This window comes from Apis dorsata, unplaced genomic scaffold, assembly GCF_000469605.1.
Source record: "Apis dorsata unplaced genomic scaffold, Apis dorsata 1.3 scaffold_207, whole genome shotgun sequence".
Classification (NCBI taxonomy): domain Eukaryota; kingdom Metazoa; phylum Arthropoda; class Insecta; order Hymenoptera; family Apidae; genus Apis; species Apis dorsata.
Genome location: NW_006263491.1, coordinates 819289 through 837009, shown reverse-complemented (window position 1 = coordinate 837009; position 17721 = coordinate 819289). Strand labels below are relative to the sequence as shown.

The following is a 17721-nucleotide window of genomic DNA, read 5'->3' as shown; positions in this document are numbered from 1 at the left end:
AACGAACGTGTTTTTCAACCTACGAAAGCAATATATATATTTTTTTTTTTTTTTTTGAGAAATAAGTATAATTACTTTTGTTTACAATTACAGATATAGAAAGTTTTATGAATGAAATTTTCCATAATTATTAATTAGTTCAATACATCTATACGAAATACAATAAATTATATTACAATGAAGATCTAATATTTATACATAAGATTATTAATTAATTTATTTTCTTTTAGTGATCGGTAATTTTTATTATATTATTTTTCATATTTTTTCATATATATTTTTCATATCTCATTATTTTTATTATATAATGCTATTATAGTAATTACTATTGAGATATGTTTCTCACAATGTAAATGATAGAATTATTTGAAAAAGAGAACAGTTCTTTGGCTCGAAAAAAATCCATCCCCATTTCTTTGAAACCAGCCGCAAAATGAAAGATCCGAAAACAAGTGAAAGCAAGAAGCTATCAATTTTTATATCTGTCAGTATCATTTAATGACACAGAATGAGATAACATATGATTCTATTCTTTTCTAAAAAAAAAAACATTGTTGCTCTATCGACTACTTTATGATTTGCCACTATTTCAAGCCCCTTGGCTCGTTCTTTTGTATTTTCTCTCGTCTCTTTCGAGAACAAAGAAAGCCGAATAGTACGTCTGATCCATAAAAGGCAACAAAGCCGTTCTTGAGCTGCATTTTTCAAAGCGACACTATATCTACTATATCCACATTCAAACATGGATCAAAAAACGATCTGGATTGGATCATTTTTAATTTATGATGTGAACTTGAATTTATTTTTTTTTACTGCTCAAAATATAACAAATAAATTCATTCAGAAATATTTATGAATATTTATTAGTAATATTACTATTAATATTATTATATATATATTAATATAATATTATTATATATATTAGTAATATTTATGAATAAAAAATCAATTTTAAAAAATTCATGGATCGGAAATGACTCGGCAATTTCGAAAAATAATCAATTATTCAAGACTAAAAAATATTTTGTAATTACAAGGAAGAAAAGGGGATAGTATTTTATTCAATTAATGTAAAAGAGAATCGTGTATCAGGAAATATTGAGAAACATTATGTTTGACGATGATCAGCCGGTATTGGTGAAAAAATGGTGTCATTCTATGACTCGAACAGCAGGTCGTTGCGTTAGGCGAAAGTAAGAGTAAAGGCACGCGCGCGCGCGCACGTCTCTCGATCGTGGGAGATCAAGACCTACGCGAATTCCAGCTCAACCGGTACAGCTGGTGGTTGCAAAGGAACGAATAACGGTATGCACGGAGTTAACGGAAGATAATGCATGAACAGGTAGGTATAAGGAGCTATAGATCCGAGCAGGGATTCCTCGAATATCGACCTCGCCTCTCCATTCCTCTTACAAACGCCTCTGAACCGACCACGAATCTTTTCTATATCGGCAATCTTGACGTGCTTCCTCGTCGATGATGTTTCAATCTCTAGCTCATTTATAAAATTTTATTTTTAGAATCAAAGTAGTAGCTTTTGATTCATATAAATTTTAATGATTATTATTATGAGATTGATAATAAAAATATTAACGTTTAGTATTATTTATTAAAAATTATAGAAAGTTCTAATTAATGATTGTTTTCATAATTTCGAAATATCAATGAATTTTAAACAATGTAAGTATTCTTGTTCATTCCAAATATGTTTAAAATAAATTTATTAAAATTTAAATCTATACCAAAATACAATATTTAAATCTAATCTAAATTTTTTAAATAAATTTTGGACGTCAAATTGAAAAGAGAAAATATATATTTATTTATTTTTATGATGATAATAGAATAATTTAATTTAATCTTTTTCATAATAAAAGAATATAAAATACATTAATTTTTCAAGTTTTTATTATTAAAATTTTATTTTAATAATAAAATAAAATTTTCTAAAAAAAATAATGATATTTACAAAATTAACAAAAATCATCACTATATTTATGTGGAATATTAACTTTCCAAGAAATAAAGAAATGATAAAAGATAAAACCAAAACATAAAATTAAAATATCTAAAGACGTCGACAAGTCAATATTCGACAGTTTTGACATATCTATGACTTGAAACTTCGAAGAGAGATTGCAATACTTACACAACCCTAAGTACATAAGTACCAGCACTTGACATCAGTCGATGCCGAGTTCTAATGGTTTAATTTATAACCTTACTATATCTTGACTCATAAATGCAAGTTATTACTAGTAATCTTACTAGTAGCGGTAAGATTCAAAACAATGCTGCCAACTTAATATTAACCCATGTTTGTATACAATTTATAACCTCTGCATTATAAATGTTACAAACTGTTATTTTGAGCTTTTCGACAGAGCACTGAAAGTTATTACTAACTTTAGATTAATTTAATAATTGAAAAATATTATAATAAGAAACGAGTGTGATTGACTTTTTTTGTTGTACACGTAATAACGACGACCGTGAACCATAAGAAATGTTTCACAAAGGCTAGAAGAAGGGACACGGGAATATGGCTTCCATCGGTAACAGAAAGCAGTTTAGCGTGACACGAAATCAATAAAGCGCGATATTAATCCGTCCTTTCTTATAGCAGAGTCAGCAAGTACATAATAGCTGATGAAAATTTTACTAGACGAAAGAAATATATTAATTTTTATGCAAGAAATATTTAATTGTAAATCGACTACAATATTCGTTTTAACATAATCTCATAATAGATCGAAGCATATTATGCATGATATAAAAAATCTTACATCATGATTATTGATTATTGTTATGAATGAATAAACAATGATAGCTATTAAAAGACGAAAAGAAATTGAAAATTCAAGTATTTAATATATATATTATTTCAATGACATTGTTCACTTGAGTTCAACAGGATTCCTAATAATGGAGACAGTTCGAGCATCTTGCGAAGAAAAGACCGATGTAAAGAATCAATAGAACCTCTATTAATTGAAAGATAAAAATTTTTAAATAATAGGATTTTCATATAATGAAATAAATATTTAGTATGCACCTACTCAAAGAAAAAAATTAATAGATATTTTATTAAAATAAAATAAAATAAATTATAATTTGTATAATTTTATATAAGATATATTAAATATAAGATAAAAAGATAATTAATTCTATTTTTTTTAAATAAGAAAAATCAAATTTATATATATATTATATTATCAAAATTTTTTATTAAACTTTCAAGCAAATTGAGAGAGTATTTTTTATTTTTATTATATATTATCAAAATTTTTTATTAAATTTTCAAGCAAATTGAGTTATTTTTTATTTTTGCACTGTATTTTGCAGAAATCATACATAACAAGGTTTATTGAGATATCTAATTACATCTTTTATAAATAATTTAAAGTATATCATAATTGATTTTCCAATATTATATTTTTTTTCTATATTTATTTTCTTCTTGTTTTCTTCCTTCTATTTTGTATTTTTCTTTAATTATCAATGTATTTATCTCTTTTTGATATATTATTTATTTTGATTTCATATTAAATCATTATGAATTTCATTTTGCAGATAAAAATAAATACAATGTCAATATTTATATATAATATTCTAATATAAAATAACATTTCATTATATGCAAATATTTCATTTGGATAATTCATCCAAGAGATAATAGAACAATGTTCTATATAATAAAAATTTTAACATAATACATAAAAGATAAGTTTATATAACTTATGAGTTATTTCTTTATTTATTTCAGGATTAATTATATTCTATGTGCAGTAAAAAAAAAAATTAATATTAATGCACTAAAGATAAAATTAATTAAAATTAACTCGATTAAATTTATATATATTTCGAAAAGATAATTATGCAAAAAAGAGAATTTCATTTTCTATAATTTTAATTGTATCATTATGAAAATAATAGAATATTATATATTATTATATATATATTAATTGCTTACTTAATTATTGCAGAATCGAAATTAAAACATATTATCTAGTAAGTAAGTATTTCTTAATGTTAAAATTGTTATCTTATTTCTAGATTTTATTCATTTTACTGGCACGTAGAAAAAAATACATTAATTCTTTTGTAAAAATTATTTTTGATTAATAAAAATTCGATTAATAAAAAAGCAACATATACTATTTTTAATTTAGAAATTTTAAGACAAAATATAAAAATTATAATTATTTTTTTATCATCATATAAAGAATTGAACAATAAGATAGATATAAAAGAAAAAATAAATTGTAATTTTTATATAAAAGTTTGTTTTTTTAAAAATAAAAGAAAAATTAAATAAACTAAAAAAAAAGCAAATTACAATATAAATGAGATTGCAGATTTCAGAAATTGTAGTATATAGTATAATATAATAATAAATAGAATAGTAGTAATATTTGTATATTGCATACAATATTATATAAATGGAATTTCGTGGAACGTGATCATTGAATCCAAACTATTTCAATACATTCAATGCATACCATCATAACAGAAAATTTGTTTGCCACAACTTTAACTTTTTCAAAATAATTTCAATAAATATTCCAATTTAATTAAAATTATTTTCCATTTTCGAGGAAATAAAAATTATTTATTTATACAAAAATATATAAAATAAAATCCTCGATAATTACATTTTTTAAAATTTTCAGTTATTACATTTCATTTATAGAAAAAATAATAATCGAAAAATCACTCTTATTTCATAATTAATTGAAAATTTTAGTAATTTAGATTTCTGCTATAAGAAGCAATGCTATACAACCTTTTATTCATCTAAAATTATTATATTCATAAAACGTTATTATTCAGCCAATTACCGAAGTTAATTAAATTTTGCTTCCTACAAAGAAATCCTACAAAAAAAAAAATAAATTAATAATATAAAATAAATTAAAGAAATCAATATATATAGAAAAAATTATTAACGAGATAGACATATATGATAGGATGCACAATATCGTAAGTATACGTAAAAACGTACATCGCGCATGCGCACATCGAACCAATTACAGAAGGCGTTTTCGAATATTTGTAGCTTAGGTTAGTTGGCTGGATTTATGAGCTGTAGAGACAGTGTTGGAAGAAGAGTCGGTGTCGGCGTTCGTTAAACGCATCTTTAACAGACCGTTGATGAGGTTTGTCCATTAATACGTATTCGATGTCGTGACTCGGGATGCTGTTTCGTCTGATGAGAAAAGCTTGGATCGTAGCCAAATATTCGAAAATCGAGGGGACGAGAAGACTTGCGGTATTTCGATGAGATCGGGTATCGTTGGTTCGATGAAAGTTACGTACCGCTTTGCTATTTAACAGTGTTGCGATAATATTCTAAAACAGTATTCTCTATTTTGAGTTTGATTCTCTTTTGTAATTCAAATAACTTGATACAAAGTAATAAGGGATTTTTTTATATAGGTTATTTTTCTCGTCAATAGACTTCAAAAGCAGTGCAGCCATTTAAATATTGACAATTCTATTTTTGTACATAATGATTTGTCTATGCATAGATTAGAATCGTTATTCTATTATTGAATACTCGACGATAGCGGGTATATAAATTATATTTCTAATGAGATTACAAACTATGCACATAAAATTATTTTCGCAATATAGTTAGTTTTTTTGACCATTGATATAAGAATTTATATATTTATTTTGAATTTCTTGAATTTATGAAATGATTTATGATGGATTTATGAAAAATGAAAAGGATTATCATCATTTTATTCCTATGATTAATAATATTATCTTTCGTAAATAGTCATATTATTTTATTTTCAGGATTAATTTCTTATTACTCTAAACTTCGAAAAAATTATAAAATATTTAAATAGTAACTTAATGTACAAAATTTTAATTTAAAATGTATAAAACTATTTTCAATAAAAATAAAAACTTTTTTCAAAGAAATTTAACAATTGAAATTTCCTAAACGATTCAAGATAGTATTGAGATTTCAATAATTAGATCACTCTAATATTTCTGTAAAATATTGCAATATAATTATATCAAGATAAATAAATACTAAAAATCATTAACTAAAAATTATAGCATTACTCTGTAAAAACTTTTTGCAATTTATAGATTGAAAATCACTTTTAGAAAAATCCACGATTTTTCGAAATTACTGATTCGATACTCATCCTCCTTTTCATTTTTCCTTCGAACAACGGCCGCTCTTATTTTTTTCTCGCGATTTCGACGAAGGATGAAATTTGGCATGCATATAGGTATCTCCAAGAGATGAATAACGAATATGAACTTGCTATTTTATTCCCGTGTTTGGCATCGACTCAAAAAATTTCTTTTTTCTCTCGAACAAAAAACTGATAACTTCTGTTGCGAGGGGAAGCAAGTTAATATATATTTCGATATATACAGTGAGGGACAAAAGTTTTCGTACATTATTTTATAAAAAAATTCATTTAAGCTAAGAATTCAAATTTTAATGAAAATTCTTGTGTATATAGAGCAAAATATATAAACAATAATATATATATAAACAATAATAAATATATAAACAATATATAAACAATAAAAAATATATAAACAATATATATATATTGTTTATATATAATAATATATATATAAACAATATATTGTTTATACATAAACAATATATATATAAAATATATAAACAATATTTTTGTCAATTTTTTTTCAAAACAATGAAATTTTAATATTTCATCAAGTTTTGAATATAATTTTGCCTATGTTCTATTTTTTCCATTAGAGAAAAATTATTTTTAAAAAAATCTTGTTAAAGTTATATTTCAGAAAATAAATATCAGAAAAAATGCTCCGTATTTATATTGTTATGCTCATTAAATTTCATTAAAAACAAAAAATTTGTTTAAAAAATTAAGAATTAATAAATCTGTATTCTAACAAATACATGTTATGAAATTAAAATGCAAAATAAAAACTACGAGTTGTCAGAATATTTCACGCATCAATTGTTATTACTTTTCAAAATGCAAATGTTCCAATCATAAGCAATAACGTAACCGAATGTTTCCGGTTGTCCTTGCTATCGATGAAATTCAGGGTGGAGTTACTAACAAGGAAGCATCGATGACCCTAATTTCAAATGTCATCGAAGTCTACCATCGCTTGAACGAATGCTCAAATCGAAAATGTCCCTCATGGTAAATGGTGCGTCACCAAATCGTCTATTCTTTTCGTTCAGAAGACAGGCTGTTGTACTAGATACGAACCAACCGAATATTTAGTTGATTCATTGGATCAAATAATAGCAGCCTATTAATTTCGATGCTGGTTCACTCATGGTTCACATTTATAGTATAAGGAAGAGCAAATTTATATTGACTTCCGTTCCTATAGTTCAGTTTATTATTAAAAATGATACTGGTAATAAATTCTATTGACTAATTTATAAATTGATAGATATTAATTCGATATTTATTGAATATTCGATCTTCTATAATTTATTAATTTTAATAAAATTATTTATTAATAGATGATACATCATATTGTTAATAAGATTAGATATTATTACTAAGAAATAGTATTTTATTTAAAATAATATATTTTATTTGATTCCACTTTTTAATTATTACTTTTCTGATTTTTAAGAACACACGAATTATCAATATCTTAAAATCTCTTCAGCTTAATTGTAAATAAAATATAACTAATTTTAAGTTTAAGATTTATTTAAAGATATTTCTATTAAGATATCGATACCTATTTGTAATTTCTAAAGAGATTAAATAGATATCATTATAGATGCATAAAGTATCAAATAGGTATCGATATCTCCAGAGATATCTCAAAAAAATATAAATACAATGAAACAAAGTAATATCCAATATCTGACTACGAGATATTCCTATCAATTTCTAAAATTGCTAATTTAAAGTAAACATTATCGACATTATCTATGATTCATAAAGATTTAATTTTTATAATATAAATAATTAATTATTACATTTTGACATTATTTATCGAATTATTGGCAAAAGAAAAATGTGTATTTTTTTGTTTATTATTATATTATTTCAAAATAGTGTAATCAAAATAATAGAATTATTAAAATTCGTACAATATCAAACATGACTATATTTGTATTATTGTATTATTATATTTCAATTACTCAATATAAGCTATTATTCTATCTATTATGTCTTATTAATTATCTCGTTAATATTTCTCAGTTTTTTCCTTGATAAATACAATAAAATGAGACGAAATCCAATAACATCAATCAATTTTCAAAAATCCATTTGATCATATATGATGGTCAAGCTATTTGATATTACATCTAATAATTTTGAATTAGTATAATATTAATTTAATATTTTATTTTAAAATAAGAAATATCGATAGAAAAATAATCTCAAATACAATTTTAATTCGAAAAAAACAATTGTTTTTAATTCGAAATCCCCTCTTCTTTATTTATTAAAGAATCCATGAAAACGAAAATGCATAAAACTTATCTGCGTTCATTTAATGACAATGAAAAAACATATTATTTTCTGTTCTTTTATATATGTTCGAATAACATAGCTGTTGACTTACTATTTTATGGTTTGTTGTCATCTCGTCTCTCATCTCATTGGTCAATCTCAAAGTCATCTCAAAGTCAAACCTAAGCCGAGGTCAAGCCAATCAAAACAATGAATATAACGTCCACCGCAGCATTACATTCAGTTTTTTTAATATCCATCCGTTAAAAATTATATTATAAAGCATAGGAATCATACATTACTCATATATATGTGTTATAATATTCTAATATTATTCTAATTATTCTAATATTCGTCAGTATTATAAGATTCTTATAATATTATAAAGAATAATATCATAAAAAACATTAACAGAAAAAAGATTATAATCACAGTTTTGAATAGAATAACAAATCTATAATATAATAATATAATTAATCAGTAATCTTTTATTTACAAAATTAAGATCGAGTCAATAATATTTATAAAAAAATTAAATTGACTCATATATCATTAAAGTAATGATTAAATTTATTACATGCAAAAAGAATAAAAATAGCAGATATATAAAATGTTATATATATAAAAAAATGAATGTAACGTCTATTTTTGACCAATATTCATTTAATCTTGGCAAAAATGGATTATTATATTATATTATATTATAAAATTTTTGGATAGAAGAAAAATTTATTTTTTAAATTATGAATTTTATATTAATATACATTTTAAGATTCATTATTCACTAATAATAGATTTTTAATAAAAAAAAGATTTAAATCCTCTCCTAAAAATGCATTATTAAAAATAATTTAATATTGAAATATATATATAAGTAATCGATTGTTATTTCGAAATAAAATTATATTTAAAACATTTATATTTGACTTTTATAATTGAATATTTTAATATTGAATATAGAGTAAATGTCATCAATATTATATCGATTTGATCACTATGCCTATTTGAATAAATTTTGAATAATAATCAATGGAAATAATGATTAATTTCTTCTTTTAATCATGGAAAATATTACGGTATAAAAGATGAATTTATTCAACTTTGTTTTAATTTACGTAAAATGAACGAATAAAGTTTCTTTTTGATGTAACGAACAACTGGTTGGAGCTGGATTGCAGGGATTTTAATTACTAAAGATAATGTCTGTCGGCCTAGTTCACGAATCGGTCTCGCATTAGCACAGGTTTTGGCACATTTCCATTAGCTTTACAAGTAGTCAGGCAACCGCGACAAGATTTTTCGATCTTTGTAATCTAAGTCTACGACCAATATTCTACGATGAAATTTTTGATTTTAATTAAAATATTTGTATGCTAATTTATTTATGCTAAGAAAGTCTTTTAATTCATTTCAATCAAATAGAAAAATAATAGAATTTTTACGATCATTATTTTAATTATTACTCAAAATAAACGTATAAAGATATTTCCAGAATTTTTACAAAATTTACTTTGATCATAATAATGAATAATTCATATTTTTTAGTAAATTTTATAATATTGTTAATTTTAACTAAAAAAAGATGAAAAAAATATTAAAATTGAATGAAATTCTTTTTCATGTAATTATATCAAAAATATAATGAAATCATGTGTATTGATTGAAAAAAAATTACAAATATATTTTATTTATTCTTTTTTAATCAATTATTCTTTTTAAATTAAATAGTGACATCATAAGTTATCTTAGAATTAATAAAAATATATTCTTTTTTATTCCTCATTACCTATATGATTAAAACAATAGTAAAATATTTATATATAATAATAGAATATTATCAATAAAAATATATCAAATTTTATATATATCCGAAAAAAGTATCTATACATTATATAGTTTATATAATCATAATATAGTTTATACAATCATAATATAGATATAGTTTAAATAATCAAGTTTATTTATATATATTATTAATCACATAAAGATTAAAGAAATAATTTCATTTAATTTACATTTTTTGTAAAGAAAATTAATTTTTTAAATTTGTATTGTCTTTAATTATCCATTAACTCTATTCATTAACTGAGAAAATTTAAAAATATATTAACAACTTTAATAGATTAACATTATAAAATCTTCGATAAGTAGAGAAAAAAGAAATAAATAAGTTTTCAACGAAAGCATTGCGAAGAATCGAATGTAATGATGTTCTAGTTTCTATTATACTGACGTTAAATTTAATCGCGTGCAAGCACATAACGCAATGCGATGAGCTCTAATATTCAAACGTCAAATGGTAGTTAACCGACACGGCGCGCGCATCAATTTCGAATGTAACGTATGTATATATAGAAAAAAGCATCAAGATATATTTTTCCGCACTACTAATCCTAATTTATCATGTTAAAAATCACAAAATTACATCAAATCAGAATCTTTTTCTGAATATTACAGAAAATATTATTAAAAATATATGCAAAATTTTTCTCAATTAAATTTTTCTTAATTTTCATTTACTGTTATTATATTTATATATTATATATGCTGTTATGTATTCACTATTCACTTCAAACATAAATTATAATAAAAAAAAATAATTAATAAAATATACATTTGAATAATGATTGGAACTTTTTCGTAATTGCTCAAAATGATCATAAATTGAATTTATTATTGCAATAGAAAGTTATTTTTCGATATAATTATTATAATGGATAATTTAAAAGCAATAATATTTTAATGATACAAATCATAAAATAAGATGGTATTATTTTTATATTAATTATTTATATAAGATGAAATCTTTACTTTTTTTAATAACAGAATATATCACAGATAAAAAAAAATATATTTATATAAAACAAAATTGTTTCTTTTATTACACCACACTTTTCAATGTCTTCAATAATAGTTTCTTTAGATTTTTTAACCACTTGATTAAACACATATCTTAACTTGTGGTAACATACATTTCATATGCATTATAAATACCACGTTTTAAGGTCACAGATGACTTTTTCCCGAGGAAGAGTCTGGGAGAGGAAAAGATGTTTCGTTATTTGAAACGTTTTTTTCACTCTCTAGATAAACTCATCCAAAGTTTAACCTACCTATTTTAGAATCCTTTCGGGCGCATTCAAAGAGAATTCCTTGAAAAGGTTCTCGTCGTGGATAATGCTGTTGGAGATTCCGCTGTTTCAAAAATAGCCGAAACGCGGGCAGACTTTGAATGAGTTTTATCGAAAAAGAAAGTACGCGTTACGCGTAGGGTAACGTGACATAACTTTGGCTAAAAATAGAAGAACTAACGCGGCAAGCGCGCGAGTTACGTTTACGTAAGATAGATGGCGTGTACGAGAGAAGGAAAAAATAATATAGCACATAGTGCTTGGATAACAGATGCATGCCGGCATTGCACGCCGCGATATTTATTCGTTATAAGCTCAGTTTGAAATTGATTACGAGGATATAATTGCTAGATTTACAAACTTCTTATTTTATTTTTGCTGAAAATTAAAATCGTAAGAAATAAAAAATAAAAAAAATAAAAAATTAAGAAACTATAAAAAAATTTATGATGTATTATTATTTCAGTGTGAAATTACTTTCACTGGATCCAAGAAGATCTCTTCATTGGTGAGAATGATTTCTAAACATATATTCGCGAAATAACTTCAAGTAATGAATAAATAGTAAGAGTATGCAATCTTAAGAGTCTTAAGAATTTGAACTTTGAGACGAGTCGGAAAAATTCAGACGGGATTTCGATACTTTGTAAGTATCTACTTCAAAACTCCACTCGGACTAAAAGTACGAATAAATAATCGAATGCAATTGATTTGAGAATTCGAGATTTAACTAATAAGAAAATAAATAAATAGATGGAATAATATAAACAGGAATATAAATAAGAATAAAAAAACTGATAAGTCTTTTGAAAATGTTAATACCATAGTACTTAAATGCAAGTTTCTATTAAAATATTTTTATTTCGTCCATATTCTTTTTAGATTTATTGAATGGTCCATGTGTCTATATATCTGTTATAGAGAACGATCGGTTCAGACAATAGGAACTTATTTAAAATTCATTAAAACCAGACACTCGAAAATTTCCTACCAATAAATGGAGTTAAGATAAATGGAATTCTATTGTAAAGGAGATTCGTTCTTCCGGATACTGTGAATTGTCCGACACGGATAATGTCATCCCATGAGAAAGATCACTTGTAGAAGTTTTTACCGTTTTACCGGAACGGGAAATGGCTAACCCAATTTATTCTCACATAGAGAATTCTCGATTTATTTACGCGCCAAATATGAATGGAACGATATCGATCTTTTTTATAATATACACAAACTAAACATTAATCTAACAAAAAATTATAAATTTTTTATTGATTTCCATTTTTTAATCAAAACGAAGAATTAAATATAGGTTATGAAAACATTATCATAAATCTAGAAATTTAAAAATTATACTAATTAAACAATAATGTGTTGATTTAAATATACGTACATGTATAATATATCTATAGAGATAATTCTCAGATAAGAGCTAAATACATACATTATAACAACTGAAAATAATGAATAATTCTATGCATTATTCTTGAATAACTTTGCGTATATGCAATATTAAATTTAGTAAAAGAGTTAATCACGAATGCTGTCGTCGCATTTATATCGGTGTGATTACACCTTTAATCAATCTTCAGTTCGGTTCGATTCACGATATTTTTCCCAGTTTGAATGGATAAAGGGCAGATAGAGAGATTGAAACGTAAGCGTAAATCTCGATCGAGCACGATTTATTATCGCGCGGCGCGAGTTTGACGCAACGGTGGAAACCGAATGAACACTATCGCGTTCTCCTGTCAGCGGCACATACAGTTAAATGTCGTAAAGAGAGCGTGAGAATCGCAATGACCTAGAGGCAGAAAAGTAATGGTGTGAGTAGGGTTGGTAAAATATGACAAACATCGAAATGTCGGCATTAAATTGTCATCGATATTTATCGATACATTGAAAAGAAAGAACATTAGTTTCGCAATATCAATATTTTTTGTAATTTATTCGAAATCAGTAGATTTTCACGAAATTTTAATTTTAATGTTTTTTTAAAATTTATTTTATCAAATATATGAAGTTTAATCGAGTCTTAATTTTTTAATAATAATATTTTAAAAATATTGATAAATGAAAAAAGTTATTAGATTGAAATAAATTTGATGTTTTCTAGTTATAAATATATATATATAATTTCTTTGATTTAATCATATTCTAAACATATAAATTTACATTATATCTTAGCAGCCAATATAATATTAAAAATTTGATAATAAATATAATCTGAGAATATTAAAAATAATTTTAGAAAATTAAAATATACATTATTTAATTCTGTAATTTCTATAACTATTTATTTTTATACTATTTATTAAATAATACTTAAATATTATGTAAATTATGCCAATTTCATCTTATTTTAATATAATATAATCAGAAATATGTATCAAATATGAAAATAATATTTTTATTAACAAAAAATCAACAATAATAAAATTCCATTGCATACTGTTCATAAAAAAGCTTATCTCGTCAATTAAAGTAGCACATCATATTAATCGCTTGACTGATTTCCCCGGAGACTTGTCTTAATAATAGAGATAAAATTCTCACATTTATCATGAACCTCAGTTTCATATTCATATCACAGAAACACTATACACATATCATATCTAATTAAAGTAATAAAAATTGACTAAAATAATCTATACGTCATTTCTTTTAATACTATAAAATTCACAAAAATTTTTATTTTAACTCTTAAGTCTTTCTGCTCAGCAAAATATAAACGAAAGATTAAACATTCTGATCAAGTTATATCGAAATAAAAATTTAATTTTATTATTTCGTGTATGTTCAATTTGGTTTTCAATTTTCGTTATCCAAAAATATTTATATATAAATATAAATATAAATATAAATTTATATATAAATATAATAATTTTTATTCAAAAATATTATTCTAAAGTAAATTCAGAAAGACTTATTAATCAAGCAATGTTTACAGTTTCGAGATAGATTGCAAACATGTATGGTAAAAGCATCAATGCATCATTGCCAACAGTAGGTAAACACATACAAATGTATAGTTCGTTTCGCCTGTAAGCGCTATTGTCACGTGATACAGGCCGTAATTCAACGAGCCTACCATACATCGTTAGGAAAAGTAACCTAACCTACGATTATGAGTAATTGACACGTTTCGCAATTGTGCATCGGTTTTCAGTTCCAGTCTTATCGAAAATGTGTCGTGTTTCTTTGAAGAAATGCTAGGTTGGAATGGGTTGTTTCGTTCTTTGCAATCTAGATTCTGGTTTCTAAAGAGGATGGAATCCAGGTCCAGATCCATCTCTCATTTCCAAGAAGAATTTCAACGAAATAAAACGTTTGTGGTTAAATAGGTCAACCCCTGTATGTTCGTCGTCGTTCGATCGCGGTATCTTTCCGATGTTCTGTTGGCCCAAAAAGACTTCGTAAAGCACCAGGAAAAATACGAAAAACTAATAAACGGATCGGAAATCGATTTAACTGTGCCGCCAAAGAATCCGGACAAAACGGAACCGAACAACTTTTCGCCGATATAATTACGAGTTTCGTATCGAGTTAGAATCAGGAAACGATTCGCTCGACAGGAAGTCTATGTGTCTCGAAGTTTGATGCAATAGAAAGAGTATTACGATGTACACTATTGGCCAAAAATTTTCAATTAGAGTATCTGATTATCGAATCTACTGACATAATAAAATAAATTGTAACATTTCTAAATCGAATAATCAATTTCTTCAGACTATTTATTTAATAAAACAATATAATAATAATATAAAAATATAAAAAATAATAAAAAAAATAATAATATAAAAATAATATAGTGCACGTCTATTCATTAAAAAGAAAAATATAATAATTTTTTATTCTTTTAAATCCAAGTAATTGGCTTAAATTTTTGTTTACTTTCATCGTTACAATAATGTTATTTTAACATAAAAAAAAAAAATGATTAATAGAAAAAATAATAAATTACATTGAAAAATAGAAGCAAAATAGAAATAAAAATATTTATTTTAATTTTGAAAATTACGAATATTCTATACTAAATATTTCTCCAACTTTGTTATAAAATTAACAGAAAGAATTTTTCCTTGAAAATGAAATTCTAACCTAACTTTCGGTTCAGTTCTTGAATTATATTAATGATTCCAAATTTATGGCTAATAAGTTACGCACATATGATGTACACTGTCTAGCATGCACAATGATTTACGGGATATTTACGTTCCACAATGCATCAGATGAAGCTCTTATCTTACCATTAATATATCGATGATAAAACGTATTTTTCGTTCTTTGTATCTGATAATAAGATAAGGAACGGGTTTTTAATCCGTAGACAACCTGATATATACGACGATACAGAATAGTGTGAAAAGTTAGGCGTGATGCAAACCAACGATTTCGCTGCTGCTGCCACAACAATTTTTCGCCAACGATTACCGCGTTAAATCTCTTCGATAGTTAAGGATCGCCGCGAGGTGTTAAACTTCTCATTAAATATTTTTATTTTGTAATGAGGAAAAACGAATAAAAAAAAAAAAAGAAGTAACATATGCGGCATGCACAAAATTATATACACAACTCGTATAAACCAAAGAGAAATTTCGTTAATAAATCAAAAAATGAATGACTCGACGTCGCAAATTTGTTTTATAACCAAATTGAAAATTCTTTTATGAGACACAAAATGAGCAGATGATTATTATTAGTTTTTTGTTTTATAACTCAAACGAGAGAAATTCTCTTATGGATCAAAGACCAGAACCAGCTGGGTTAATTTATTTTATAACGAAAGAAATTCTGTCATTGGTCAAAAATAACAAACGTGACATTCGTCTTATGACAATTTAAATTTTTTTTTACACGATGGCTCGCGAAGAGTTATTAAACCAAGTTTCTACGTATAAAATAAAGAAAGCTATTTTAAATTATTCTCTTTATTTATACAAATCAATTTCTTCCCTACAACTTTTTTTTTTTATTTCTTCATACTTCTCATTTCCATATTCTTATATTAAATTTTATTTCAAATATTTAAATATTTAAATATTATAAATATGATATAAAATCGAGATATTGCTTCTTTAAATAATTCTTTAAATAATATTTAAATAATATTTGCGACAAATGCAGTTTTTTCTCGCGACAGTTACGAAGAAAGAGAGATTGACTAACGGTAACGAGATCGTTACGAAATGATCGGTCACGCTATTTTAGTGCAATTCACGAGAGAAGCGCACCTCTATCTTGATGCATCACGCGAACAGTGTCCTCCATCTGTCCTTGAACCGGTAATTTTACGAACCGCAAATCCGTCGCGATAATTTTTACAATGCTTGTCATTGAATATCCACGTTTGATCGAATTCTAATCATCTGTCCCATTTATCTGATTGTAAATTTGTTAATGGAAAACGCAAATGATGAGACATTTCGAACTTTGAACGTACATAATCATTAAAATAAATCAATTATCGTATATTGCAGTTTTATTAAAATTTATTAGTGATTCGCGTCAAATATATAGTATTATATAAAAAAATATATTTATATATTTCATGAATATTTGATAAATATAATTATTTAATTTCTTCAATGCTTAAATTTCTCTTCGTACTTATATATTTATTGCAAAACTTTAAGAAATAAACTAATCGTTTGTGAATTTATTTCTGTATCTTTTTATCCTCTGAGATGAATAATATAAGGAATTATATACATATACATAAGGAAATCGTAATCCATGTATCAATAAGCAATAACTTTTTTCTTGAATATGCTTGTATAAAGAACAAATAAAAATAAAAAATTATAAAGAAATATGCGAATGATTAGATTAGTCTTTCGACTTCTGTCAATAAGTATATTCTGTAAAAAGGATATATAAAATACAAGATTATATAATATATTAAAAAAATGATGGATTTGAAATATTCACACAGAATACATCATCATTTCATACTTCCAGTGAATTAATTATAAATATATATATTCATAGGTTAAAAACTGTTTAAAAGTAAATAAAACTTATAAAGAAAGCTATATAAAAATTAATTTCATAACTTATTCGATTTTCTAAATCCATCGATCTAACCTAACTCCATTAAAATTAAATTAAACATTAACAATATTTATTGTTTTATA

General features: G+C 24.5%; 1 protein-coding gene across 3 annotated transcripts in view; it reads right to left on the bottom strand.

The window, feature by feature from the left end:
- LOC102677296 (mitogen-activated protein kinase-binding protein 1) overlaps window positions 1–17721 on the bottom strand; it is a 150587-nt gene that overhangs the window by 87064 nt on the left and 45802 nt on the right. The window lies entirely within an intron of this gene.